We start from the raw sequence: 27,075 nt of genomic DNA, 5'->3' as shown, positions 1-27,075 counted from the left end.
TCAGCATTTTCCATACGGTAACGGAGTAATTAATTTCCAAAACTATTCGTTCTATGATCCTCGGTCCTTCTCCTTTACTCGTCATACGCTACGCAATCTGCTGATCTGCCCCTATCCCTTCCCAAACACACGCAGATACTGTATACGTAGGCCTATATTTAAGTAGCATTTAGCATTTGCACGTTCATGCTAAAATAGTCATCTATTTGTGATAATCTGTGTAAATTACTATATATCTTAGACTGCAAAATTTAAAACTAAAGATTCAGGCATGGAATTCTGATATTTTGTTGTAACTACCTACATAAAGGAGCAATCAATATTAAATCTTAAACACACAGTATTGATGTTCCACAATAATTTATAATTTGTTGTGAAATCCAAATACCAACAGAATCTTTCATAAGAGTGCAGAAATTTATTATTATACATGTACTATTTACAGAAGGCGTGAAATTAATTATTAATTGTATACAGAATACTCTAACATATCACAATATGGTAAAAATTATATTTCTAATTAAAAAATCATAGAAATAAGAAGTAACAAGGTGTACATATAGAATTTTGGATGTATTGCATCTGACTTTGTGGTTCACTGGGTAAATATCAGACTAGAAGTCTAATGGTTGAAAATTTACTCCTTCATTAGTCGATTATAGAACTTTCCTGACACTTTTTTTTTTCCCTCGCCCCCCCCCCCCCCCCCCCCCTCGCATCTGCCACTGATTTGTGTACAATGTGTGAAGACTGGATGAAGACAAAGGCATACCACCTCAAATACGACCACACTTCACAAAACACTATGGTGTTTGGACAAACTGTTGTGTAGAGGCCAGCTTTACTATGTCTTCTATGTATTACATATAATATATGTTGTAGGTTGAAAAGACTATGAAGAAAATGTAGACCTGTTAACTACTTTGAAATTGCCCACTTAAGAGTTATGCCACATAAACAATGAATGTGAGTTTGATTTTTATGTTGTGTTTCAGGGATCACTGCGTCAGAGGAATTTTAAAGTAATTATTTGATGTAAGAGATGATTTCCATCGTGAAGGGTTTCTGAATCGTATATGGCGTACGCTGCATGCCACGATTTCCAACCAAATCTACTGGATAATATTTCCTTCTTTATAATACATAAGTACGAATCTGAACCTAATTCAAACTTTTAACGGATTAGCTATAGGTTCTTCGTGAAACATTCTCTATCATTTTAACTAAGAGACGCACTTTTGTGCCATGTTTCACTGCTTTATTATTGCTGTATGACTTTGATTTTGGGCTTACAATCTGAACCTTAGATCATACCGTAATAATAAAGTTCCATAACAGGGAAAAAGGGTGTTTTGTTAATAATTCAAACTTTTTCCAAAACCAATGTATTTGCATCAGTAGCTTCATAATTTGGATGGCAATGCTCAAAATACTATTAGCAGACTGGCTTACGGGAGTTTTCTGCTATCCACTGTTACACAAGTTACAAACATTCTGATCATGCCTTCAAACTGACACAACATGTTTTGGTGTGAAACTTTGAACTGCACCCTTTGTGAATGGCTTAATTTGCATCAAGAGTTCAAATTATATCAGTAATCTCTACCACTTCCCCATTAATTTAAAACTTCCACACATCAACACATGGAAACATATTTCATTTTTTCCCCTGTCCCACAGTATTGACTCAACAATGACATGCCTTAATCTCACTGTCATTCCTGTGCAATAGTTATGTTGGTTCAGTGAATGTCTCTACTCCTAGTGCTTTCAGACTATTTTCTAGTGAGTGCCCATTTGTCAACGTGCAGCAAAAAAGAAAGAAGGGGAATCACGTGTTTTCTGGAACTGCATGGGCTAAACCTGCAAGACTTATTAGCAAAAGGCAGCTACAGTATGGTGGTAGTTGTCAAACTGAGTGAAACATTTAAGAATGAAAAAATTACTTTGAAGTGGACGTATATATGTCTGCAACAGAGTTCGACTGACCATCCTCTTCAAAATCGGACAAGAACATCAAAACAGTTGTGTGAATGGTTCCTGGTGACCATCATGCCAGAGTTGAACATAGCCATGGTTTATCATTTGCAATCACCCATGACTGTTTAAACTATTGCAATCTTGGTGCTCACTGAGTCTGAAAATGGGGAAAGCACATTCAAGTGTTCTGCAAAATACCTCCAGATTAATTGTGAGTCCATCACTAGGGACTACAGAGTAAGTGATAAGCATGGTGTGAATACACCCATCTCTGACTACACCAAAAAAATTCGAAAGCCAAAAGTACATAACCGCGGCGTTTATTATACGAAGGGTCATTACAATCTGAAAGATCAAACAGTAAATAGTGATAGCTATTGAGAGATACAATAAGTGCCTACACACAAAATCCAAACAAAAAGGAGAGGGAAGCCTTCAGCAGATGTGATTTTTGCCCTCATACAGCAGAAAAAGAATCAAGGGCATTCAGAAGTTTGATTTTGAGATGCTGGAACAAATAACCTAGCTCTCAGTGATTTTCACTTTTTTGGTCTGAGGAGTACCACCACAGTTCCAAGTTTTCATCAGATGATGGCTTTGTGGATGTGGTGCAGGTGTGGATTTAGGACATTGCCACAAAGCTTCTTCCAGGACAGAAGTAGGTAGCTCCTCAATAAAGAGACCACATGTAAAGAGGTTTTGGGAAATTATGGAAAGAAATTATGTTACTTGCAATGTAATTTTCCCTATAAAAATTTATTTTACAAATCTGCCTTTACTTTTCAATTTTCCTTGTAGTAGGCAATAGTAACACATACATATGGTTTCATTTGATAAAACTCAACAACGCAATAGAATAGTGTTCAAAACTGAGTTTCTGATGTGTTTGAAAAAGAATGCATAGCATCAATGTGTATTGCTAGTTTTGCCACATGGCAGTGAGACATAGACTTATAACACACAAACATTCAAAAACTGTTGTTTACACAATTAGTGATTGAAAGATTCATGTTAGGAATTATTATAAGGAACAAGAACAATTAATTCACTGAACATTCCGATCTGTAAAGAATAGAATTATTACGGGTGTAAAGAGAATGAAAAGGAGGTGAGTGGGTCATGTAATTGAGCAAATGAATAATAAACGAAGCAAGAAATTTCGCTTTCAGTTTCAAAGAGATAAGAAAAGACAAACAGTAATTAATTAAAGACATGCTGATGGCATCAAAAACATCTATGAGAAACTTATGTGCATGCCTCAAAACTGTAATGCAAATACACTAGCTGAGTATGCAATACGTCATCAAAAAAACTCCCGTGTCAGCCACAGCCTCCCCGGAAGAAAACACCATAAACTGGACAGGAAAATGTCTAATCTAGCTGTGAAAGATCTTGGACTTTCAGATGCTTTCTGCCTGATAATAACAGTAAATTCAGGCATCTGAAAAAAAAACCTTAAACTGCAGGCATACAAAAGGATTATCAGCAGTAAAAATACAAAATTTTTCAAGAGAACTAGCAAACAAAAGTTGAGATGCAATATCTAGACTGACAAATGTAAATGTAAAAGTAACATTCTTTTTCTCAATTTTGTTTACATTGAACTTTCAAAAGACTTTTCCTAAAGTACCCATATTTCTAGCAATGTCTCACAAAAACAAATCGATAACAGAATCCAACAGATAATTTTCCCACACACTTGAAAACTTTGGCTCCATGAGTCATAGTAAGCCAGAGCTCATAAATATCTACTGCAAAAAACTAATAAGAGGGTGTTGATTGATGCAAAAAGTCATTTTATGATAGAGCAGTATACAATACACAGAGTAAAGGCAGCTAAGGATGGGAAAAACAGGACGACAAAACAAAGGTGGTAACAGGCGGGTAAGGGATTGAGACAGAGTAATATATAATCCATACTACATAGCAAACATTGTGGATAACAATTTTTCAAATGTCACAGAGAAATTACAACACAAATTCTCAAAACGGATATAACACCTTTAAATCATTGTGCATGACCACATACCTATAAAGTCAGTAAAAGAAATAATGTTGGCAGTTCTAGACAAAGCACCGAACTATGTACTGAAATCATGCAAACAGAGTGTATACGCTACCTTACCAAATATAAGTCATTCACATCAGCTCATTTTCCAGAGTATTTATAATAGGCGAGTATTATGCCTCTGCTAAAGAAAGATAATGCCAAAGGAGAATCAGTTATGGAGGACAGAGTAATAAATTACCTGGATAAATACAACCTTCAAAGTGTATCAAAGTTTGGGTTCTGAGATGGCAGAAATACAGAACCAACCACAACAGCAGTTACCGAAGTGGTACCTGCTGCTCTTGATAAGGAAAAGTGTATTACATGTGTACTCTTTGATTTGCCTGACCCTCTGATACTGCTGATTAAAATATTCCATTAAATAAGCCAGAATCACTAGGAATAGGAAAATATGAGATTTATACCTAGCATCTAATGCGCAACAAGTAGATATAACACAAACTTAATATATGGCTACACTTGAAGCAAAATTCATATTAGAACCAAAATACATTAAGCAAAGCCCTCGAAGGCCTTTATTATCACCCAATACACAAGAAAGTCACAAAGAACATTTAGAAAAGAAAGGCCATGCATTTCAGTTGAGACAGAAAATATTATCAATGAAATTAAATCCCTATGCTACGAATATCTCCACAGACCACCTAACACACCCAAAATTTTGAAGTTAAAGATGTGGCAGTGTCACTCTTAGAACTAAATAGAACAGTCGCACAACATGTCATGTAGCCTAGAATCATCTGACCCATCATCAAATATAGTTTAAAGCCTCCACACATACCATACACATATATAATAGCCATATGTGCAAAAGATAACTAGCTGTTACATGTCCCCTTAATTTCTAAAAATTTTCACAGTCTAATAACATTTTTAAGTATTTTTCAGTGTTAGCTTCTGTAGTTTATAAATGGGTATAGGCCTCCATAAAAAGAACACAGCATATTATTCCTAGATTACCGAAGTTAAGTGCTGTCAGGCTGGGCTAGCACTTGGATGGGTGACCATCCAGTCTGCTGAGCGCTGTTGGCAAGCGGGACTCACTCAGCCCTTGTGAGGCAAACTGAGGAGCTACTTGACTGGGAAGTAGCAGCTCCGGTCTCGTAAACTGACATACGGCCGGGAGAGCGATGTGCTGACCACATGCCCCTCCATGTCCGCATCCAATGACGCCTGTGAGCTTAAGATGACACAACGGCCAGTTGGTATCGTTTGGGCCTTTATGGCCTGTTTGAGAGGAGTTTTCTTAGTTTTTATATTATTCCTTTAGAGACTTGCCCTCAATGCAATATGAGTCCCATTTAGTTACATATTAATCATATGTACATATTATTCTTAGCAATGGATTTTTTCTAGGGAAGAAATGCAGAAAATATAAACAGAGCTTTCAAACTACAGAAAAGGACCATGAAAACAACAATAAGAAATAGGAATGTGGTTCACTGCGAAGATCTTTTGGAATCCCTGGAGATTTTAACTATATTACATGAGAATATTGTCCTTTCAGTTATGCAAATAATAAATAACTTTAATAAATATTGCAGAAACTGCTCTGTCCCTGAGTTTTTGATCATCATTATCATCTATACTGTACCCACATTTACCAAAAAAGGAATAAATATAAAACTCAAACCAATATTTTCTACTAAGGAATATAATTTCATCATAAACTGCCAAAAATTTGAACCTAATTTAAAGACTGTTAAAAAGTATTTGTTAAGTTATACTTAAATAAAATACTGTAGGGGTGCAGTAAAAAAGAAATACGATTTATTAATGGAACACCTGTCATTTCACTGCACACTTCCAGGCAGTAATGATTTTTTTCTGGAAAACTTCAAATGACAGAAATGCAAAGAATAATAACAATCACAGTTGAAGTTTGTCATTCATAATGGATAAAATGAAAATAATACTAATATCTTATCCTCTTTCTGAGCTCAATCCATCACTCATTATGGAGGGACACCAACTCAGTTCATCATCATCACAGTCCTGTTGCCAACCAGAGAGAGAGAGAGAGAGAGAGAGAGAGAGAGAGAGAGAGAGAGAGAGTGTTACAAATGAAACTGGTCAAGGACAGAAATTTGTAGAGAAACTAAAAGTGTTCTCAGTGTAGTGTATATTTATCGGCTTTCTGCAAATTAAGAGAACAGTCTGTTTTCTTTACTTGAGCCTGCAGCTCAAAAGAAAAAAGGTAAGATAGTGTAATATTTTTTTGTATGCAGTCGTAATGTTAATGAAAGACACCTTTCCTGACAAAGCAGGCTACACTTTCCAATAACTGTCAAGTTACGTCAGTATTTTGCATGTGGAATTTATTCACTACTGCTCTATCGGTAACTTTGAAACCATTGTCATTCATCATTTTCACAAGCAGCAGTGGCCATTTGACACTGCTGAATAGGATTCCCTCTGAACTTCTGCATCTTCAGTGATAGGCACCCATATTGTTTCGACGTGTTTCTTATGTCATCTACCCATCATTCATTTGGTCCTCATCTATTTATTTTTTATCTCTTGAAATCCGTCATTCTCTGCAAATAACCACACAGAAAATCAGTCACAAAGCCAAGACTAAAAAATCTTGACTGCTGTATGTAACGTGTAAACGGGATAGATGCAAGCAATAAAACCAACTGGAGATATCCAGCCTGATTTCAAATAGCAACAATGAATCTCTCTCATCAATGGCATGTTCAATAATGATCACAAATTTACATCCTACCGATATGAAGAAACCAGACTGAACTTGTACAAGTCGAAAGACGTGAAAGGGAAACAGCAGTTGAGAATGGAATGTGACAGTGTTGTTCAATCTTTAAACTGAGCAAGCAGCATAAAACACAAGAAAAATTTGGAAAGAAAATTAAAATTTAGAATGAAGAAATAAAAACTTTAAGGTCATCCGATAGTAAACAACTTGGAAGATCAAGAACAAAATGGATAATGCCTGGAAACGAGGTTTTAAGATGAATATCAAGCAAAGCAAGAGTAATGGAATTTCATTAAGAAATTAAGATGGCAGAACTAGAGAATATGTAAAATGCAAATAGGCGATATGAAGGAAAGCATTTCTGAAAAGAGAAACCTGTTAACATCAAATACAAATTTAAGTGTCCAGAGGTATTTTCTGTAGGTATTTATCAGGAATATAGCCTTGTATTAAATGGAATACGGACAATAAAGAGTCCAGACAAGAAAAGAATAAAAGTGATTGAAATGTGGTGCTGCTGAAGAATGTTTAAGACTGGATGGGTAGAGCAGTCGATTAATGAGGAGGTATTGAATCAAATTGGTGAGAAAATAAATTTAGGGCACAGCTTGACTAAAAGAAGACACTGGTTGATAAGACATCCTGGGGCATAAAAGAATAGTCAACCTGTTCATGGAGGGATGTGTTTGTTGGGGGAGGGCCAAAACTGTAGAGGAAGGACTAAGCTTGACTACAGTAAACCCATTCAAGCAAATGTAGGCTGCAGTAGTTATGCAGAGATGAAGTAATTATAGGATTAATTTTGATGTGCACATTTCTATTCTTTGAAATATCCGTTTAAGATATCTAGTATGGCCAGCTCATAACTTTTTTAACAAAAAAATTACACTTGCAAATTAAAGCTATTTATTATAATGTATGCAATAAAATAAAAGCCACTGGTCTCATAACTAATGAGAAGAAATGTCCACATCAGATGAAAACAATTATCACTATTTTATGAAACATGCCTTGCCCCATAGAACATGGCAAGCATGGTACATTAGTTAGGCACTTGGCAAGTGTACTAGCCACAAGGAGAAGGAAAGAGATGATAAATAATATAAGATGTAATCGAATGGGTACAAGTGGATTTCCAAGGAGGATTATGAGAAGTGGTTGCTCAACAACTTTATAGTGTGAGTGCAGGTGAAATTCCCAACCAGGGACAGCAACTAAAAATCCAGTGAAGTTGCTTACACTAGAGAAGAAACAATGAACCAGATGTCGAGAATGACGTAGCAACATAACGTTTGTGAGAGAAACATTAATACGAATCAAAATTATTCACCAATGGTTTAACAGTAAGTTGTGTATAGTTTTGGTTATCAGTTTTCCGAAGTTACTTACAGAATTGCATTTAAGGGTTCGATTGGTCTCAGTTAGGCTACGGAGATAGTCTTGTCATGCTGTAAATGATCTGATTTGCCCGTGCAATAATTCAAACTTCCGTTTTAGTGGAGCAATGATTTTGGATATGAAACTTCCTGGCAGTTTAAAACTGTGTGTCGGACCGAGACTCGAACTCGGGACCTTTGTCTTTCTCGAGAGTGTTCTACCAATGAGCTACCCAGGCATGACACACAACCCATACTCACAGCTTTACTTCCACCAGTGCCGTCAGTAGCTCAGTTGGCGGAGCACTCGCCCAAGAAAGGCAAGGTCCCATGTTTGAGTTCGATCTGGGACAGTTTTAATCTGCCAGGGAAGATTCATGAAAATTTCACTTTGAGTTTGGATATGCCTGCTGCTTGATATCCAACAGATGCTTTCCAACATTACCACATGGTACAGTTAGATACAAAGTAGTGAGTGTCTGGATAATCATTCACAGCACCTCAAAACTCAGCTATCTGACATCCAAAGTGTGCAGATAAATGGGATGTCCAACAAACTGTACAAATGGAACAGATTGTTCATATGTTACCAGCAAATGTGCCTTTTAATTAATTTTGTGTCTGTTTCTTTTACAGATCAAATATTCCTTGCTGTTAGTGGCATTGTCCTAATAGTGGAAACAGGAATTGGGATTCTGACATGAACTGAAAAACAAAAACTTTTTTGTTTAAGAAGTCAAATTATTTCTCTAAACATAATGCAATCAAAAGCGTGAATATTGTCAAAAATCAGACCGTGACTTAAAATTTTCCACTCTACTAAAGTACTCTTAATAATATAGGAGACAACAGGGTGAGGGTTCACTACATTAGGTCACGTAAATCTCAGGTTAGTTCATACAGTTTATCATTCTAAATCTGAGAAGGGTTACATGTTTTGTACAAAAGGAATGTACTGTATTGATCATTTAAATTACTTTACATATAATTACTGATGAGTTCATTGACTTTCAGTCCCCATTACATTGACCAAACTGAAGAAAGTATTTAATAACAGCACAACACCAAAAGCCATGTGAAGCTCATTCAGACATTCAAATCCCTGTACAACAAACTTAGTGCCATTAACTATATGTACGATACTGACAAGAAGCAAATAACATCTGCTTTATTGTCCTTGTGACTGCGGCTCCCTTCTTGCAACCCAATGCTTTTGGTACAGGTCATCAGAGTAATAATACATTACCTCGAATCACATATTGTGCACCCGAGTTCTTCTGTGGCTTTCATATTCACCTATATTGTTGTTAATGAAACATCTGTGAAAGTGAATTACACAGAAACCGACATTCGGTAGACCATACAGCACTACCATCGTGAACTGTGGTCACGTTGAAAGGCAAATTAACGCTTCAGACCTCATTTCAGTAGTCGGCAATTGGGTACCTTTTCCAATTGTCATGCAGTACTTTTGTTTACACCTGAAACCATACATACAAGAATTTTTCTCAAGAGTTTATTTGGTACATCACATATCAATGCGAAAACTTCTGTAAACCTTTCGCAGAGTTAGTATCTCCTTATATTCCTTAGACCGCAAACACAGAAACTTTATATCAAATTCATACCTACTGTTGATGTAATATTTATTGTGAGCACGTTGCTTCTTCTTTGAAGGTGATTCTTTAAACACACTGTTAGACATGGTACACATCCTTGAAAATCATCAACTAATTGTTGAACTTTTTGTAAGCACATTCCATCACCATCCCTGTTACAACCGCTCTTTTCTACTCCCAATCGTCATAAAAATTTCAAATGCATAACAGCAAGCATATCCGCCAATTAATTTTCCTGTACTGCTTGCACAACAACCGAAGATTAGTCTACGCATTACGCGTGAACTAATGAAGCCGAACATTCGCGAAAGATCTCTTGCGGCCAGTGTTTTCGGCCGTCTCCGTTAGCCGTCGTTAGGGTTCGCTCGGGAGGTGGTCATCAAAGGAAATTTGAACGAGCGCCTGTGTGTTGTTGCCGTGTGTAGCGGTGCAACTTGCTAAAATGGACCAGTCATTTATTTTGTGATAACTGTTACAGTGGTAAAAATTATTTTCTATGTCAGTTTTTTTTTTAAATTTGCTAATAACTGGCAGTCACCTGTGTTGTCATTGGCTGATGCAGAACAGACTGGTCGGACGCCATTTGTCATTTCATGATTTTGAAAGGGTGGCGCATGTATTTGGTGGTTCTTGCATTACAACTTACGTGCAACGAAACATTGTTTTTTTGCTACCACCACATGAAAGAGCCATCGAAAATGCATCGGTTTTGTACGACTTCTTTAGAAAGACGGAAAATGTGATGTCTGTAAATGAAACTGATTTTGCCACAAACATCAGCTCCCATGCATCGCAATTGCAGTAAATTAGCTGCAACAAGTGTCGCAACAAAGGTAAATGCTAGTAGAGCGTGGTTTCGTTTTCTCATGGGGAAGACATATCGTTTCAGAAAAGCAGTATATACGTTAGGTAGTAAAGTTTTGAACGAAGTTATAAAAATTCCATGATTTAGTCAGTTAAACACTCAGTAAGACATTTTATGTTATGAGAGTAAAATATTAATATGTAAATTTCAGCCGGCCGCGGTGGTCTCGCGGTTCTAGGCGCGCAGTCCGGAACCGTGCGACTGCTACGGTCGCAGGTTCGAATCCTGCCTCGGGCATGGATGTGTGTGATGTCCTTAGGTTAGTTAGGTTTAAGTAGTTCTAAGTTCTAGGGGACTAATGACCACAGCAGTTGAGTCCCATAGTGCTCAGAGCCATTTGAACCATTTTGTAAATTTCATTTTCCTAAGCTTCCAAATTATTGAGTTTTCTATGATATATTCACACACACACACATACATATTGTGTGTGAATATATCATAGAAAACTCAATATTTTGGAAGCTTCCCATAAGGATATTTTACAGTTATTCCGACAACAATTAGTCATCAGACTTCGCTTCTGTTTATATAGCTACCACTAAACATTTTTTTGGTAGATACATTATAAAAATATGTCTGTATGGTGCAGCAGTGTCGAAGGCCAAATTATATTTTTAACAGATATAAAAATTATGAAAACAACTATAGAGGCTCAGAACAGGGTTCTGTATTCTGTCACATAAATCATGGAGTAAGCAAGGGATCCTGGTACAGTACATTTTCATTCGTTGCCGTTAATTCCGCGTAATGTCCCAAAGCAACTGACGTAAGCAAGCCCTTCCTTTTCCTTCCCCCCCCCCCCCCCTTACAAATAGGCCATCAATATACGTATAACGGTTTGTGATGTCATTACCGCGTGAAGTTTAGTTTATGAGTTGGCTGTGTTTGTAGACGTCGTCTTGTTGCAGTTGATGGTGTCCTCTAGTGGTGTGTGTGTGTGTGTGTGTGTGTGTGTGTGTGTGTGTGTGTGTGTGTGTGTTGGGTTCATTTGAGCTTTGGTATTGGCAGAGCGCAGATTTTAGCAGTGCCTGTGATTGAAAAACAGAAACTGGTTTGAGTGAGTTATCATTTAACTTTTTTTTTTGTTCATGTAATTGTGTTGTCGACAGGTATTACTGGTTTGCTGTTTGTGGCGCGCGGTAAGACGTTTAATTTATTGTGTGGCTTCTTTAGTTAGGTGTAGATACGACTACGAAATAAAATAGCGCGATGTTGTGTGCGGAGATTGGTGAGGACATGACGTCTTTGATAAAGTTTCTCCAGAGGTTCGGACTATTAGCAGAGATTGTGAAATGTAGTGTGTACAGGAAAAACATGAGGTTGGCGAGAGTTCCTGCGTCTCGAACCAGGGACTGTTAAGCGGGTATTAAGCAGGTATTACAGGACGATCCGCCGCGAAAGGTACTGGTATAGCGCGACAGCCACCTAGCAGTGGAACGGGTGAAACTACGAAAATTAGGACACATTACCCGCGTGCCAGAATAGACAAACTACCGTCAATCAGCGCATGAGCACTAGCTAGCGATGATTTGCGCATGCGCACAAGGAGGTGTGTAGTAATCTATATAAGTGAAAAACAATTACTTAATAAATAATGGTAAAAACAGTTTCTTATTAAATAAGAACCTTGAGCTCACATAAATAAGTTGAACGAATGACGTTCGAATGTGTCACACGCCCCCCCCCCCCCCCCCCCAATGTGTTTCGCGCGATAGAGGGAACGACTTTACAAGAGATCAGACGGTTCTATTTGGGTTTCGTGTTCTTGCCGTCTACTGCGCATGTGCACCAGTTATATCCTGCACAGATGGTGTAATAGGTCTAAGTGAACCAGCTTGTAGTTACAGATAAGCACGCTTTGGGTGGTGGTGGGTAGTGTTTAACGTCCCGTCGACAACGAGGTCATTAGAGACGGAGCGCAAGCTCGTGTTAGGGAAGGATTGGGAAGGAAATAGGCCGTGCCCTTTCAAAGGAACCATCCGACATTTGCCTGAAACGATTTAGGGAAATCACGGAAAACCTAAATCAGGATGGCCAGAGACGGAATTGAACCGTCGTCCTCCCGAATGCGAGTCCAGTGTGCTAACCACTGCGCCACCTCGCTTTGGGGCGATGGTGCATAGGTGTACGGTTTACGAGCATTGTGTAAACGAAAAGGGAAATCTTAGGCGCTTATCAGACTCGGTACTTGGTTCGAGAAATCTAGGTTGGCCATGAGAGAGATTGTTTTAATGACTTGCTATGTTTGTTATAGGTCCTCTATCAGTTTTTGCGCGCATGACACTGGAGTGAGTTGGAGGACGGTTTTCGATGGTTTTATTTTTCTAGGATTGTGTTCGGAATATGTGAAGTATGGGGGTAAGTTGGGTGGGCCGCGCGTGGTGGTCGAGATAGACGAATTTCAATTTGAGAAGAGAAAGTATGGGAGGGGCAAGTCTTCGGTCGGTTTATGGGTGTGTGTGTGTGTGTGTGTGTGTGTGTGTGTGTGTGTGTGTGTGTGTGCTTGTGTGTGGAGACAGGGGAAGGAAGGGCTGTTTTTTCGGAGGGTGAGTATGTGAATTGAGTTTTCAGGGTTTTGGAAGGGCGTACTAAGACGTAATTGGTGGGGTTAACTGAAGGGTATATAGAGGAGGGGAGTACTGTAGTGTCAGATGCATTTTCGTCATGTGGGGATTGGGGAAGAGGAGTTATGATCATTTAGTTGTAAACCATAGCTTAGAGTTCAAAAATTACGAAACTGGGGCGTGTACCAGTGCAATAGAGGAGGTTTGGGGGGCGGTTAAATATCATTTAGATGACTATCGCTGGCGGGAGAGCTTCCCTAGGGAGTAATGAATTTTTCGCGTTTTTTTTAGGGCAGTTAGTAAGATGTACAGGCCAAGGGTGGTTAGTTGAGGGAGTTTTGTATGTGTGTGTGTGTGTGTGTGGGGGGGGGGGGGGGGGGGTGTTGGGGGTTGTTTTCCTTCGTTTTTGTCATCTTTTTGTGTTTGAGATCGTGGTGTGTGTTTGTATATGTTTATATTTGGCTTGTCCCTGCCCTAAAACCCCCTATTTTCTCGCGCTTGGCCAGTTAGTTTGATTATATTTTTGGAGAGAGATATTATTGTCTTATTTATATGTATTTTCGTGTTTGGTCGTGTTTATGTAGTGACGTCATAGGCGCTATAATGGAGACGCTGAGAATGATCATTTCCGCAATATTGATGATGTCATGGGTTAAAGCAGATGGATGGAATCGGACGCTTCTGTAATCCCCTTTTTATGGCAGTGAAATAAATCAATAGCTTTTTTTCGTACTAAATGTAGACCAACACACTAATATGGTCTTGGTTAAAATATCCCGGATGGTTAGTGTGTTCAGTCTTATGAGTACTAGAGTTCAAGGAACCAGCGACTTTTTCTCGCTTAGATGTCTTTAGAAATGGTTCCTCTCACTCAAGGGTTTTGCTTCATCCATATCTGGCAGCTATTAATCTCTGTCTCACGCAGGGAGTTTTGCGAAAAGGGCTGAAACGAGACAAGGAATGGACGTGGATCAAAGAATGCTGTTTTTATTTACGACATAATCATGTACAAAAGATACGTACGATGATACACCTACTTTGCAAGGTCGTGCATCTTGTGAAAAATTTGCTGCTATCAGCACCCGATGAAAATACAAAACATGTCGGATTATCTCAGCGAGTAACATGCCAACTAATAAATTCCTCTTTGTTTCCTAAATCATTGACGTTGTGGAGAGAAATAATAACCATGCGTGTATTTCCACAGACATTTAGAAACCAGCACAATTCATTGCATCAAAATAATGTTGAAATTACGGATAATATGACTGCGAAGGTAACACGAGTGTTGCCTTGCATTTCCTGGAAATCGCTTTCAGTTGCTGTACATGGGTGGACTCGCCTATAGAGACCGGACACGAGAAACGATCCCCACATATTTATATCTGTCTATATTCGCATAGAGGTTTTAGGGGTAGGAAACGACGGAACCTTGTGGTTTGTTGCCCTTGTCCAGATTAGAGTGCAAATCTGAACATTCGTTTCCCACATAAAAGGAAAACGACGGAACCTGGTCATTGGTGTCACTTGTCCGGGTTCGGCTATATTACGTGTTAATTTCAGCAATCTTTTTTCAGCCACACAATGATGTTTTGCTCAATTCATAGTGCTGTTAAAAGTAATTAAGTTCGTTAGGCATGTACATTTCGAATACCCAAAGATACAGCTATTGCAATGTAGCAACCATTACTGGGTGGTCTATTATTGTCACTCACAGAATATACTATTCTGTCACAGCAGGGTAGCAGAAACGGCATCATTAATCAATCGTGGTTTGATTAGCATCCAGAACGAAAGCAATGAGAGAGAGAGAGAGAGAGAGAGAGAGAGAGAGAGAGAGAGAGAAAACAAGAACCTTGTACCGTACGCTTTTTTTATGAATGTTACTGTACATACCATATTTATTCTTTCACAGCACTGTGATCCTGTTCCACTACATGCGAGGCAAAATCAGCATGCTGCGACATGAGCACGGATCTGAGTTGAGGAGATGGACGAACGCTATTCTGCGTGAGACGCACACTTAAAAGTGCAATGGCTAAAACGGAATAAAAACTACGTATTCTAAAATAGGGAAATATTTCTGTTCTATCACATTAGAACATTATTTTATGTAAAAGTAAACATTTGCATACAATCCATTTTTAAAGATTAACGTATCTACAGTTAGTAAACAGTCCGGCGGTTTAAAATACAGGGATTGGCGATCCATTTGACTGTTTTCATTTGTTACGGGAACCGCTCACACACAGTGTTCAGATGGTTCTGAGCACTATGCGACTTAACATCTGTGGTCATCAGTCACCTAGAACTTAGAACTACTTAAACCTAACTAACCTAAGGACAGCACATACATCCATCCCCGAGGCAGGATTCGAACCTGCGACCGTAGCAGCAGCGCGGTTCCGGACTGCGCGCCTAGAACCGCGAGACCACCGCGGCCGGCTACCAGGTATGGGAAAAGTATTTTTATCGACGTATTGTGCTACTGAACTCTAGGCGAGCAATAGTTTCCTCTCCTAACAAGAAATCCGCACGACTCTAGCAAACACGTCCATTCTAGTTTGAAGTTCTACTAAACTGTAGCTGTTCCCACAGTAAGACATGAAGCGATGAAATTTTCTTGTAGTTTAATCAGTTGTCCATCTGTGAGTTTCATAAAGCCCTGAAATCTTCGACAAACACATCAATCTATGACCAGCAACCTGTCAACAAGAGCCAAAAAACCGACCGTTGTGGCCGAGAGGTTCCAGGCGCTCTTGTCTGGAACCGCGTTTCTGCTACGGTCGCAGGTTCGAATCCTGCCTCGGGGATAGATGTATGTGCTGTCCTTAGTTTAGTTATGTTTAAGTAGTTCTAAGTTCTAGGGGACTGATGACCTCAGATGTTAAGTCCCATAGTGCTCAGAGCCATTTTTTGAAGAGCCCAAAACGTTCTTCTGGATTGTTCACTGTATTTGCAAGGAAGCCGTTTTCCCAGATGATTGGACGAAACACATACTACTCTTTGTTTTAAAATGTGCGCAGAATCCCGGCTGGGTATTGTAGTATTGGCCTAATACACTGTTGTGTCTTGAGAAAACATTTGAACGTGTCTTAAAGTAATGTTTAGAATGGTGGCTAAAGTGCGATGTACTGTTTACCACTGCATAGCTTTCATAAGGACAGAAAGACCCTAAGCAATACTGCATGCCTGGCCTTTAACACTGAAAAACCGGTTTTACGTTTTCCACAAACAGGTCTCGAGGGACTACAAAACGCCGCCGGGCCGCCGTGTCATGCTCTGCTACTTGGTGTAAAGCCTTACCGAGTAGATGATGAGAAGGCCGTCGCCGAGGCAGCAAGGACAGACAGGGCGCAAAAACGAACGTAAGAACACTGAAAGACATTTGAAGAATTAAACGGGAGAAGTAACGTACATCCTCCTATCTCATATTCCTACTCTATTCTTAAAATGCGATGTAAATTCGCGCAGGATGCCTTCGACCGTCATTTCAATCCTAGCACATCTTACGTAATTGCTTTTGGCCGCTAAAATCAACAAATCACTTGTGTAAAATATTATATTTGCTGACGCATTTCGGGCGTAGCTTTTCATCAAGAGGCCTACCATATGAAACATATTTTCCATGAAAGTACAAGAACAGTGTACACATGGCATTACGAATGAAAATATGTTAAACATTAAAAACTAAGTTTTCACACCATGTAAAATGCCACAATACGTAGTATTGTCTCATAGGATTGCATTCTCTACATTGGTGCTCAAATGATGGTTCGCTGCCATTCCAAAAACTATCAATATTTGCTAGTAGATGGCGTAGTAATATAATTGAAGTGTCATTCAATGTGGGACAGCCACACACTAATCGTAAGAAGGAAGCTAATAATAAACAGCATTGTCGAATCCAACATTACAAGAGAAAGAACTACTTACAGTTCTTTACGAAATGCACAAAGCTAGTTCAGAGAGAGGACGGACAAGAGTTACCAGGTATGGTTTAAATGGCACTATGGGACTCAACTGCTGTGGTCATCAGTCCCCTAGAACTTAGAACTACTTAAACCTAACTAACCCAAGGACATCACACACATCCATGCCCGAGGCAGGATTCGAACCTGCGACCGTAGCAGTCGCGCGGTTCCGGACTGAGCGCCTAGAACCGCTAGACCACCGCGGCCGGCACACACAGTGTTACACAATACACACATGTGGGTTAGAATAATTATTGATCGTGTACCTAGATCGCACGTACCTGTTTGCACTAGGCGTTTATCTTCTCTACTATGCTGCAACCAACAACTAGAATTTAATCCTGTAATTTGTTTTGTTTAATTAGCTGCAGGTGTGAAAGCTTTCACATAACGAGAACAATTACCTGGTAAATACCCACATATATTCGACCAGTAAGACATATTAATGTGCACAGCACTGTTCATAAAGTGTTTCACTACCGGTAATACAATAGTCGTAAGTTTTAATTTAGCATTTCAGCCACGGTAGTCTATTTCCACTATATTGAAACCATTTGTCGTGGTAGTCTGTCATACTGTTAATGTAGTAGCACTCAGTCATTTAATAATCACCGTGCAGATGGTTAGTTCTGCTCTTTGATAGTTGGCACAGTTTCTTTTAATTAACCGTTTCGCGACGCGCCCGGTTATTGATTTCGCGCTTCCACACTGGTGACTTTTAATTGCTCGCAATTTATAGGTCTCTCCCAATTAAAATGTTCACTGAGTTATGATCAAGACAGCGCGCGTTGATTCCGTAGCCATCGCGGAGCGGCTGACCGTTACTTCGACCACACGACACACGAATGCGGAAAGCACGCTTTCAGTAATAATTTACGAATACTTTCGAACACTGCCGTAAAACATACTGCTTCGGTGGTGGAGGTATCATGTGTTCTTTGGCAATGCAGCAGTTGGAGCTTTTGTAGGTCACGCGTGCCACAATACTAGCGGCGGCCACATGCACGACTCTAAGGCTAGGCGCCAATTGAGAAGCGTACAGCACGTGTGATGTGTGACACGACACTACAGCGCGACAAGCAAGTGCCACACGGGTCGCGAGGGTGCAGCGCATATTGCGACGCGAACACCATACTTCGCACGAGCCGACTGGCGACGTTCTGCGCTGACCTAACCGAAGCGCGCAACCAGTTACCTTTCTCAAACGATTTTACAGAAACTATTCTCTAAAAACATATGATTTTTGCCTTACTTGTAGCGTTACATGTCAGCTTCGTGGTCAAGTGCCCATCATATCGCTAATGACCAAGCTTATTGTGATGTACACATTTTAGTAAGACACTAAGCCAAACTCGAAAAGTTTGCAACGAAAATTAGGGGTCGCCATGATTTTGCGTTTGGTGCGTATTATACCATATGTTGCTGCGTATGAAATTTAGCTAACATGTTGAATTTTTGTTTAGACTTGGGAGAAGGTCTCTGTCTGCCTCCGATCTCGAGAAAATGGATACCATGTAGCGCGCTCACTTCCGATCTCACGCCCGCGGGAATGAAATACTCGCAACATCTCTCATATCTCCTAAACCGCTCGAGACATCGAAACGAAAGTTTGGCGAGTGATAGCACACAAGGAGGAGAGTGTTTTGCCAATTATTAAACACACGGAACTTTCTTATCTATGGCGATATGTCACTACTTAATACTTCTTTTTTTATTTATTTCACTCCAGTGACTGTAATTTTATAAGAGTTACCGACAGCTACCGAATCAAGAGCTTCCTAGTACGAAAATAAACATGAAATTTCTTCTTTTATATTGCTGCAAAACGACACTGAGGCTTTTCGTAAGCTATTGAGCTCTGTGATTGCCAATTACTTCTTTAATGAGGCACTCCGTTTCGGAATTCTGTCGCAATAGCTGCTGTGAGATGAGTTTGATAAATTACACTGTGACAAAGCAAGCACAATTAAACCGGTCACCAAGAGAAATGTGGCCGTTACTCACAAACGATGAGAAAAGTTACAAACTCACGCAAAAATAGATTGCCAATTCTGTTGGAATTTTGGTGGATTCCCCGTAACCCACCGTATTTTTAACAATGAGCGTCTGGAATGGAAATTTAACAAAGGATTTTATTCCTTCACAATGGTCAGTGAATTGTCAGCAGCGGAAGATAATGCGCGCGGCAGGAATGCACAAGCTAGCCATGTGTGCCTTATGAGTTGGAGTTCGAAAAACATTGTCATCAAAGTAGATCTGCCATGTCAGTAGTACATTTCAACAAATTAAATGTATATAATCATAACACTCTTTTAGGATATTCCTACTTTCGTAATAATACCGACCATTTTCTTCATTTGTGTTCCCTGTTGAAATGCTTTTTCTCATCATGGCGAACCAATTAGAACGTGGTTATTTGTGACTGCTGTTTCTAGCTTGCAGTGGAAATGTGATGTTCACATGCATGTAGTACAGTGTGTCGTATTACAGTATTACATCCATATTAGAGTAATCATATTGAGACTTCTATACTTCAGATCTTGGACGCTTTTTACCAGGAGCACAAAGGGATCACACCTGTAAAACGCCGCACGACCTGGCGCAGGCGCGTGTCGCGTCCCAGTCGCGTCGCGTCGCAATTTGCGCGGTCCCATTTGAACCTGTGATGTTACAAAAACGCGCGCTCCGCTGCGTCGCGCCATACGCGCCTCAATTTGCGCCTAGCCTAAAGCCTAGTTTACACGACGACATTGGGTTGCGCCACTCGTTGCGTGGAATGAGTTGCACACAAGTGCTTTCGTATGTGACTGTAGACACGGTGACACCGGTATACGTTTCAGTTTCCTCGTTTTGTGGGTCCATGAGTTGTGTCTGAAATGAAAGTTTTGGCAGATGCAAGTCGCACAGTTGTGATGGAGTTAAAGCTTGTTGCATGGAATCGCTGCATGAGAAAAAAAATAGGTAACGCGTTTCGATTCGCGCATGGACGTATAAAAGACGTCAGCTCAGTTGCTCAGCATCCTTGCTGAAATTTATAACGGAAGACACAAGAAGTTCTTTTAATCAGAATGTTACCAGAACTGTTCACATTTCTTCCAAATAGATTTAATTATGCGAAATGGAGTAAAGGTACTGTGACGCATGACGCACTGTCGCCATAACTGAAATTACATATCATGTTGCGTGCATTACAATCGAGAACATTCGGGATGATACAAGATGCGGTTTTAGTTGGTGATGGCGCTTTTTCATTAATACCAATAATAATTAACATTAATAGTAATAATTATTAACATTAACATCAGTAATTATTCGAAGTAGGCCGCACGAAGATGATGATCTCTATCTTGAAGATACATCTGAATAGTGGCAATATTTCAAAATTCTAACATATGTGAATGGGGAGCACTGCGGCGACGTTTTAAATAGATGAATATTGAATAAAGAATGCAGCTTCTTGAATTTTTATAGCCTTCCCTCATGTCAACAATATTGCTTAACAAAGGACTTAAAAGGACTTACTTTAGTTCAAAAAGGGGTCCACTACTCAGGAACACTCGTCTTCAATAATTTGCCAGCAAACATAAAACATTTAGTTACAAATAGAGATCAGTTTAAAAGGAGCCTGAAAGACTTTCTAGTGGCCAACCCCTTCTACTCCATTGACGATTTTTTTAACAGAAACAAATGATGTGTTGTATATATTTATACTATTAGTATTGTTATTTCAGCTTAAAAAAATAAAAAAAGGTGACATGTTCCACATCCACGAGGATCTCCCCAACACGGATCTATGGAACGAAAAACTAATCTAATCTAAAGAGTTGGGCAAATCGAACGATGGGATTTCAATCTTGTAGACGAGAGCATTGCCACAGCTAGAATTACACTTCCTTGTATTTTTCTTAATTCAGTTGTATATGACCTCCAAACTCAATAAATTTTGCCCTGCAGCTCAGATATTGTCAAACCATCTGTTATGATCGCACAGGATGGTCTCAGCGGCAGTAATATGTTGCTTATTTTTGTAATCAGCATCACTGAAATCCCACAAACACCTATGCAAAGCACAGATATCCAAGAAGCGACCATTATTCTTCGGTTCCCGCTTCATATTTCAGTTTTTGTACACTGTACGAACACACATAACTTCAAAACTCATGCAGCTAGTGTCACCATAGTTGGAACACGCCGAAAGTGTTTAGTTTCACCAACGATTTGCGCAAACGCGCGGCGCGCATGCGCAGTGGCCGGTAGCGCAGTTGCCTGCAACCTAGTCTCATCCTATAGATTAGGCACTCCTAAACACATTCCGCGTTCTCGATAGGGATAACTCTAGACTTTGAGGCGGGCAGAGACATTAGGGGCCTTCAATAAGTAATGCAACACATTTGTTTCTCGACCAGTTTCTGTTGAAAAATGCAGAATTTGTTGTGGAACACCATGGAACATTCCCGCTTCAGCATCTGTAGTTTCATGAAGATTTGAAATGGCGTCTGTAACGGAGGTGTGTTCCAAGCAGAGTGCTGTCACTGCGTTTCTTTTTGCGGAAAACCAGCGCGTCGCAGATATTCATAGGCGCTTGTAGAATGTCTACGGAGACCTGGCAGTGCACAAAAGCACGGTGACTCGTTGGGCGAGGCGTCTACCATCCTTGCAACACGGTCGCGCAATCCTGTCCCGCGTGCCGGCCGGCCGCACACAGCTCCTGCAATAATGGAACGTGCGGACACTATCATTCGAGGTAGTAAGTAGGCTGTTTAGATTTTTATGTAAGTAGGCTGTTTAGGTTTTTATGTTGGTAACACCATGTAGCGCTCTATACGGAAATCAGCGACTGTGCTGAGTGAAGTCTGTGGCTGGTTTGCATTGTTGGAATATTTCCTATTATTGTAGTGTTGGGCAGTTCGATGTGAACAGCGCGTAGCGTTGCGCAGTTGGAGGTGAGCCGCCAGCAGTGATGGATGTGCGGAGTGAGATGGCGGAGTTTTGAGAGCGGACGATCTGGACGTGTGTCCGTCAGAAAAACGAAATTAGTAAGACTGGATGATATGAACTGATGTATATATTATGACTTTTGAACATTATTAAGGTAAATACATTGTTTGTTCTCTAGCAAAATCTTTCATTTGCTAAATTGGACATATGAAACGTCCCCTTAGAAAAATTTATGAATTTCTGTGCTGGTAAACCCCTTACTCCTGTAATAGTTTTACCCTTTTTCAGGTAGTCGATGCGGATTATCCCTTGCGAATCCCAAAAGACAGTCGCCATAACCTTTCTGGCCGATGGACTGGTCTTCGCCTCTTTTGGTGCCGATTCTCCCTTGGTAACCCATTTTTTGGATTGTCTTTTGTCATTGTATCCATGTTGCATCCACAGTGACGAAACGACGCCTTAAGTCCAACGGATTCTTCCTGAAAAGTTGCAAACCATCCTTGCAACACTTCACACGATTCCGTTTTTTGTCAAGCCTGAGCAATTGCGGAACCCACCTTGCGGATAGCTTTCTCATGTCCAAATGTTTAGGCAAAATATGATGTATCCGTTCATTCGTGATGCCCACAGCACTAGCAATCTCACCCACCTTAACTCTTCTGTCATCCAACACCATATCACAGATTTTATTAATGATTTCTGGAGTCGTAACCTCCTCAGGACGTCCCTAGCGTTCAGCATCACTTGTGCCCATATGGCCACACCGAAAATTTTGAAACCAGTTATAAACTGTTCTAATCGAAGGTGCGGAATCACCGTAATGTTTACCAAGCTTCTCTTTAGTCTCCTGAGGCGTTTTGCCTTTCATAATGTTTAATCACCACACAAAATTCTTTTTCGCTCATTTTTTGACAATCACTCGACTTCCTTGCTTCAGACGAATGCCAAACACAAAGAAATAGACCAATATGGCTGAAACTTGGTGTTCGTTCTTTCCAAAGATTCTACTAACTAAACATGACCTCGATAGGCGCCGGTGGTGCCATATCTCGGACTTTGCACGGACTTTTCAAACGCCCCCCGTACTTTTCATTTTTACACTAAGAAAACTTAGCACACTGGACTCAGATTGGGGAGGACGACGGTTCAATCCCGTCTCCGGCCATCCTGATTTAGGTTTTCCGTGATTTCCCTAAATCGCTTCAGGCAAATGCCGGGATGGTTCCTTTGAAAGGGCACGGCCGATTTCCTTCCCCATCCTTCCCTCACCCGAACTTGCGCTCCGTCTCTAATGACCTCGTTGTCGACAGGACGTTAAACACTAATCTCCTCCTCCTCCTCCTCTCTAAGAAAACTGGGAGGATTAATCTAGCCTTTCCTACATTTTCAAAAATGGACACTTTCAGGATATTTTTCGTTAAATATGAGAACAAAAAATAATATTCATACCACGTTTACTCCGAGAGTAACTGTCTGTTTATTTTCGACATCCTACAGGATAAAAATAATTGATATAGGGTCGAGAGTAAACAGCACTCTCAGTAACAGAAACATTTAAAGTATTCTCTGTTCTTTTCACTTGCTCTCTGTCTTTCTCTCTCTCTCTCTCTCTCTCTCTCTCTCACGCACACACAATGGTCTCGCATACATCGGCGCTACCTGCGCCCTGCCCGCCTCTCCATCACCGTACACCGTCGCGGTGGCGAAGCCATACAAGTTTCAGCAGCGCCGCGAGACGCGCCTCAAACATTTATGCTCTCCGGAGACAGCAGGCGACGTCGCTGCCGGAGGATCGGCAGAATGAGGCACCTCCGTTACTATAAGAGGACTCCAGAAGCCTGTCTGTCAATAAAGAACTGATACAATATCATGGACAACGAGCAGAAGACACATTCAAGGAAGCGAAATGTCTCAAACGTTACATGTGCTATTGGAAAACTTTAATTGGCTTTACATCTGCTTTTGCACGACAGGCGCTTTGAAACAGGAGGTTGAATGTAATTTAAAAAGTTACAGTGTGATGTTTGAGTCTAATAACTATTGCTTACACTCTCGACGTTGCTTCGCAAAAGTTGGCGCTTCTTTAACGAAGCATCCCCTCGCTAGCTTCAGACTGTCAAGTCGATTGTTGCTGAAAGAATTGTTTTAGTGAAACACGTGTGCGCAATTACGTGTCGGCGGGCTCGTTCCCACCACCTTCCTACGCGTAGTGCTTTTAGTGGGGAGTCGGTTTGAAACTGTGAGTGGCGGCGAGCAGAATCTTTCGAATATCGCAGCGTTTCAGTGATACTACTCAACACAACGCCCGGGGACCTCAGTAATAGAAATCTGAATCTCTAAACCTACATTTACGGCACATCCACGGTTGCATAATCTTTATTTACACGCACCGGGAAAGGAAAGGAGGTAGGATTGAGTTTGTCTTACGATACTGAGTTCGCTGGACGAAAGCTCAGATAGACAAGGATATGGATGGAAATGAACTGCGCCCGCCTTGAGAAAAAAGAATTGAAGTAAACCAGCTCAACCTTTAGCAGGAACAATTTATGGAAGCCATGGAAAATCTAAATCAGAGTTATATAAAGGAGTATCGCGCAAAGATTCTATCAGTAACGAATCCAGTGCGTTAACTACTGCACTGACCATGTTGTTGTTGTTGCTGTTGTTGTTGTTGTTGTTGTTGTTGTTGTTGTTGTTGTTGCGGTCTTCAGTCCTGAGACTGGTTTGATGCAGCTCTCCATGCTACTCTATCCTGTGCAAGCTTCTTCATCTCCCAGTACCTACTGCAACCTACGTCCTTCTGAATCTCCTTAGTGTATTCATCTCTTGGTCTCCCTCTACGGTTTTTACCCTCCACGCTGCCATCCAATACCAAATTGGTGATCCCTTGATGCTTCAGAACATGTCCTACCAACCGATCCCTTCTTCTGACCATGTGTACTCTAAAATGTACAAGTGCAGAGCGCTTTCGTGTTGAAGCACCGTGTCGTGCCTGTGTGACCCTCGACAGAATGCTGAGAACTCCAGAAAGCGTAAAAAAAAGTTCATTGTGTAAGTAGGCAGTTTAGGTTTTTACGTTGGTGACGCCACGTAACTCTCTGTATGAAAATCGCTGACTGCGCTGTGTGCAGTCTGTGGCTGGTTGGACTCATTGTTGGCTTATTCGCTGGTGTAGTGTTGGACTGTTGGAGGTGAGCCGCCAGCAGTGATGGATGTGGTGAGAGATATGCCAGAGTTTTGAGATGTTAACATGAGCGGACGATCTGGACGTGTGTCCGTCAGAAAAAGGACATTTGTCAAAATCAATTTCAAGAATTTTTTTATAATGTCTTTTGACCACTATTAAGGTAAATACATTGTTTGTTCTCCATCAAAATATTTCATTTGCTAACTGTATGCCTATCAGTAGTTAGTACCTTCAGTAGTTAGAATCTTTTATTTAGCTGTCTGGCAGCATTGGCGCTCGCTGTGTTCCAGTAGTTCCAGTAACGAAGATTTTGGTGAGGTAAGCGATTCATGGAGGATAGGTAATTGTTAGTCAGGGCTATTCGTTTATAGGGATTATTAAGTCAGATTGCGTTGCGCTAAAATATTTTGTGTCAGTTTAGTGATGATCAGAATAAGTAAAGATAAAACAGTCTGAGTACGTTCGTAGTTTACCAGTACAGTCGTCCTTTACATTCAAAGAGGAAGTTTTAAGTGGCACACCAGACAAACTATACAACACACTGGCCAGACGTGCACCATTGAATGACAGCGAAGCTTGAATACTTCCGTCGATGTTGACGAACGGAGACTAATGTGCTCCGAGACGTGATTAATGAGAACAGCTGACTGCACACTCTGGGTAGGAAGGGATATGATGACATCCTTAAAGACCTTATAGTAAAAGTAGTTCTCAAAACAGTAGAGAATATCTTGGATTGACCATGCAGTATGGATGAAGAGCGGCCGAATCCCCCAAAAATCCTCAAATATCGACCCCAAGGCAGAAGAGATGTAAGAGTACCAGCAAGGAGGTGGATTGTGACGGTAACAGGTCACTATGTCTAATACTATTAGAATGGAGGAGGAGGAGGAGGAGATGATGATGATGATGATGAACTGTTTGAAGATGGCAGTCGAAAGTTTATTCTCTTGCCAACAATATCCTAGACACAATTACATTGCAGGGTGCTGAAATGAGTCCAAAAGGACATTAACGTGGCCTGCGAGCCTGCGAAGTGTCTCCTTTCCAACTGTAATGTGATATTCATATGGAAACTTTATAAGGAAATCCGTACGTTTTTTATAACGTTTTTACTATACCAGTGTACACTTAGAAGCCATAGCTTCATCTTCAAGGTTTCTATTTTAAGGACCTTCATCCCGATATTGCCATGCCAGAAATGCGTATCTCGGGATTTTTTTTTACTCTTAATGACTTCACAGTGAAGCGGCTCCCACATATTGTCTATATTGTTATTTCAACATTCACAGTTTTTAAAGAAATCACACCTAGAATACTCTAGAATTGCTCAATGTGGTAAACCAACATTTGTAACATCTAAATAAGTACTATAATTGTGAGAAAGATGAGCAATATCCGTGACGCGTTCAGCATACTGCCTCTTGAACGTAGATCTATTTTTTAACCAAATGTAAGCTGTCCTTTATTCTGTTATGTGGGTCCTGTGTTACCTCATACAAAAATACAATAAATCTTATCCCGACAAATATCGACCAGCAAATCTTAACAGTGCTGGTCTACTGAAATTTGGTCCTTTCCAATCACTATGCTTCTGCTTAACTATGTGAGTATATCGTTTAATCGAAATGAAAAAAATCCAGAAGGAATATAAGACTGGACGATTGCGATATACGTCTAAACCTGCAGTCACCTTTTGATGTGCAATTGCTCTTAAAAAAACTACTTAAATGTAACTAACGTAAGGACATCACATACATCCATGCCCGAGGCAGGATTCGAACC

The 27,075-nt window shown here is 40.3% G+C and overlaps 1 protein-coding gene across 1 annotated transcript in view; it reads left to right on the top strand.

The window, feature by feature from the left end:
• Nucleotides 1-27,075, top strand: part of LOC126354685 (uncharacterized) — a 1,729,166-nt gene that overhangs the window by 1,248,433 nt on the left and 453,658 nt on the right. The gene's annotated exons all lie outside the window — the stretch shown is intronic.

Source organism: Schistocerca gregaria, chromosome 3 (assembly GCF_023897955.1).
Source record: "Schistocerca gregaria isolate iqSchGreg1 chromosome 3, iqSchGreg1.2, whole genome shotgun sequence".
In the NCBI taxonomy this organism is placed as follows: Eukaryota; Metazoa; Arthropoda; class Insecta; order Orthoptera; family Acrididae; genus Schistocerca; species Schistocerca gregaria.
The sequence above is the reverse complement of the archived record's forward strand: the minus strand, read 5'-3'. Positions and strand labels throughout refer to the sequence as shown.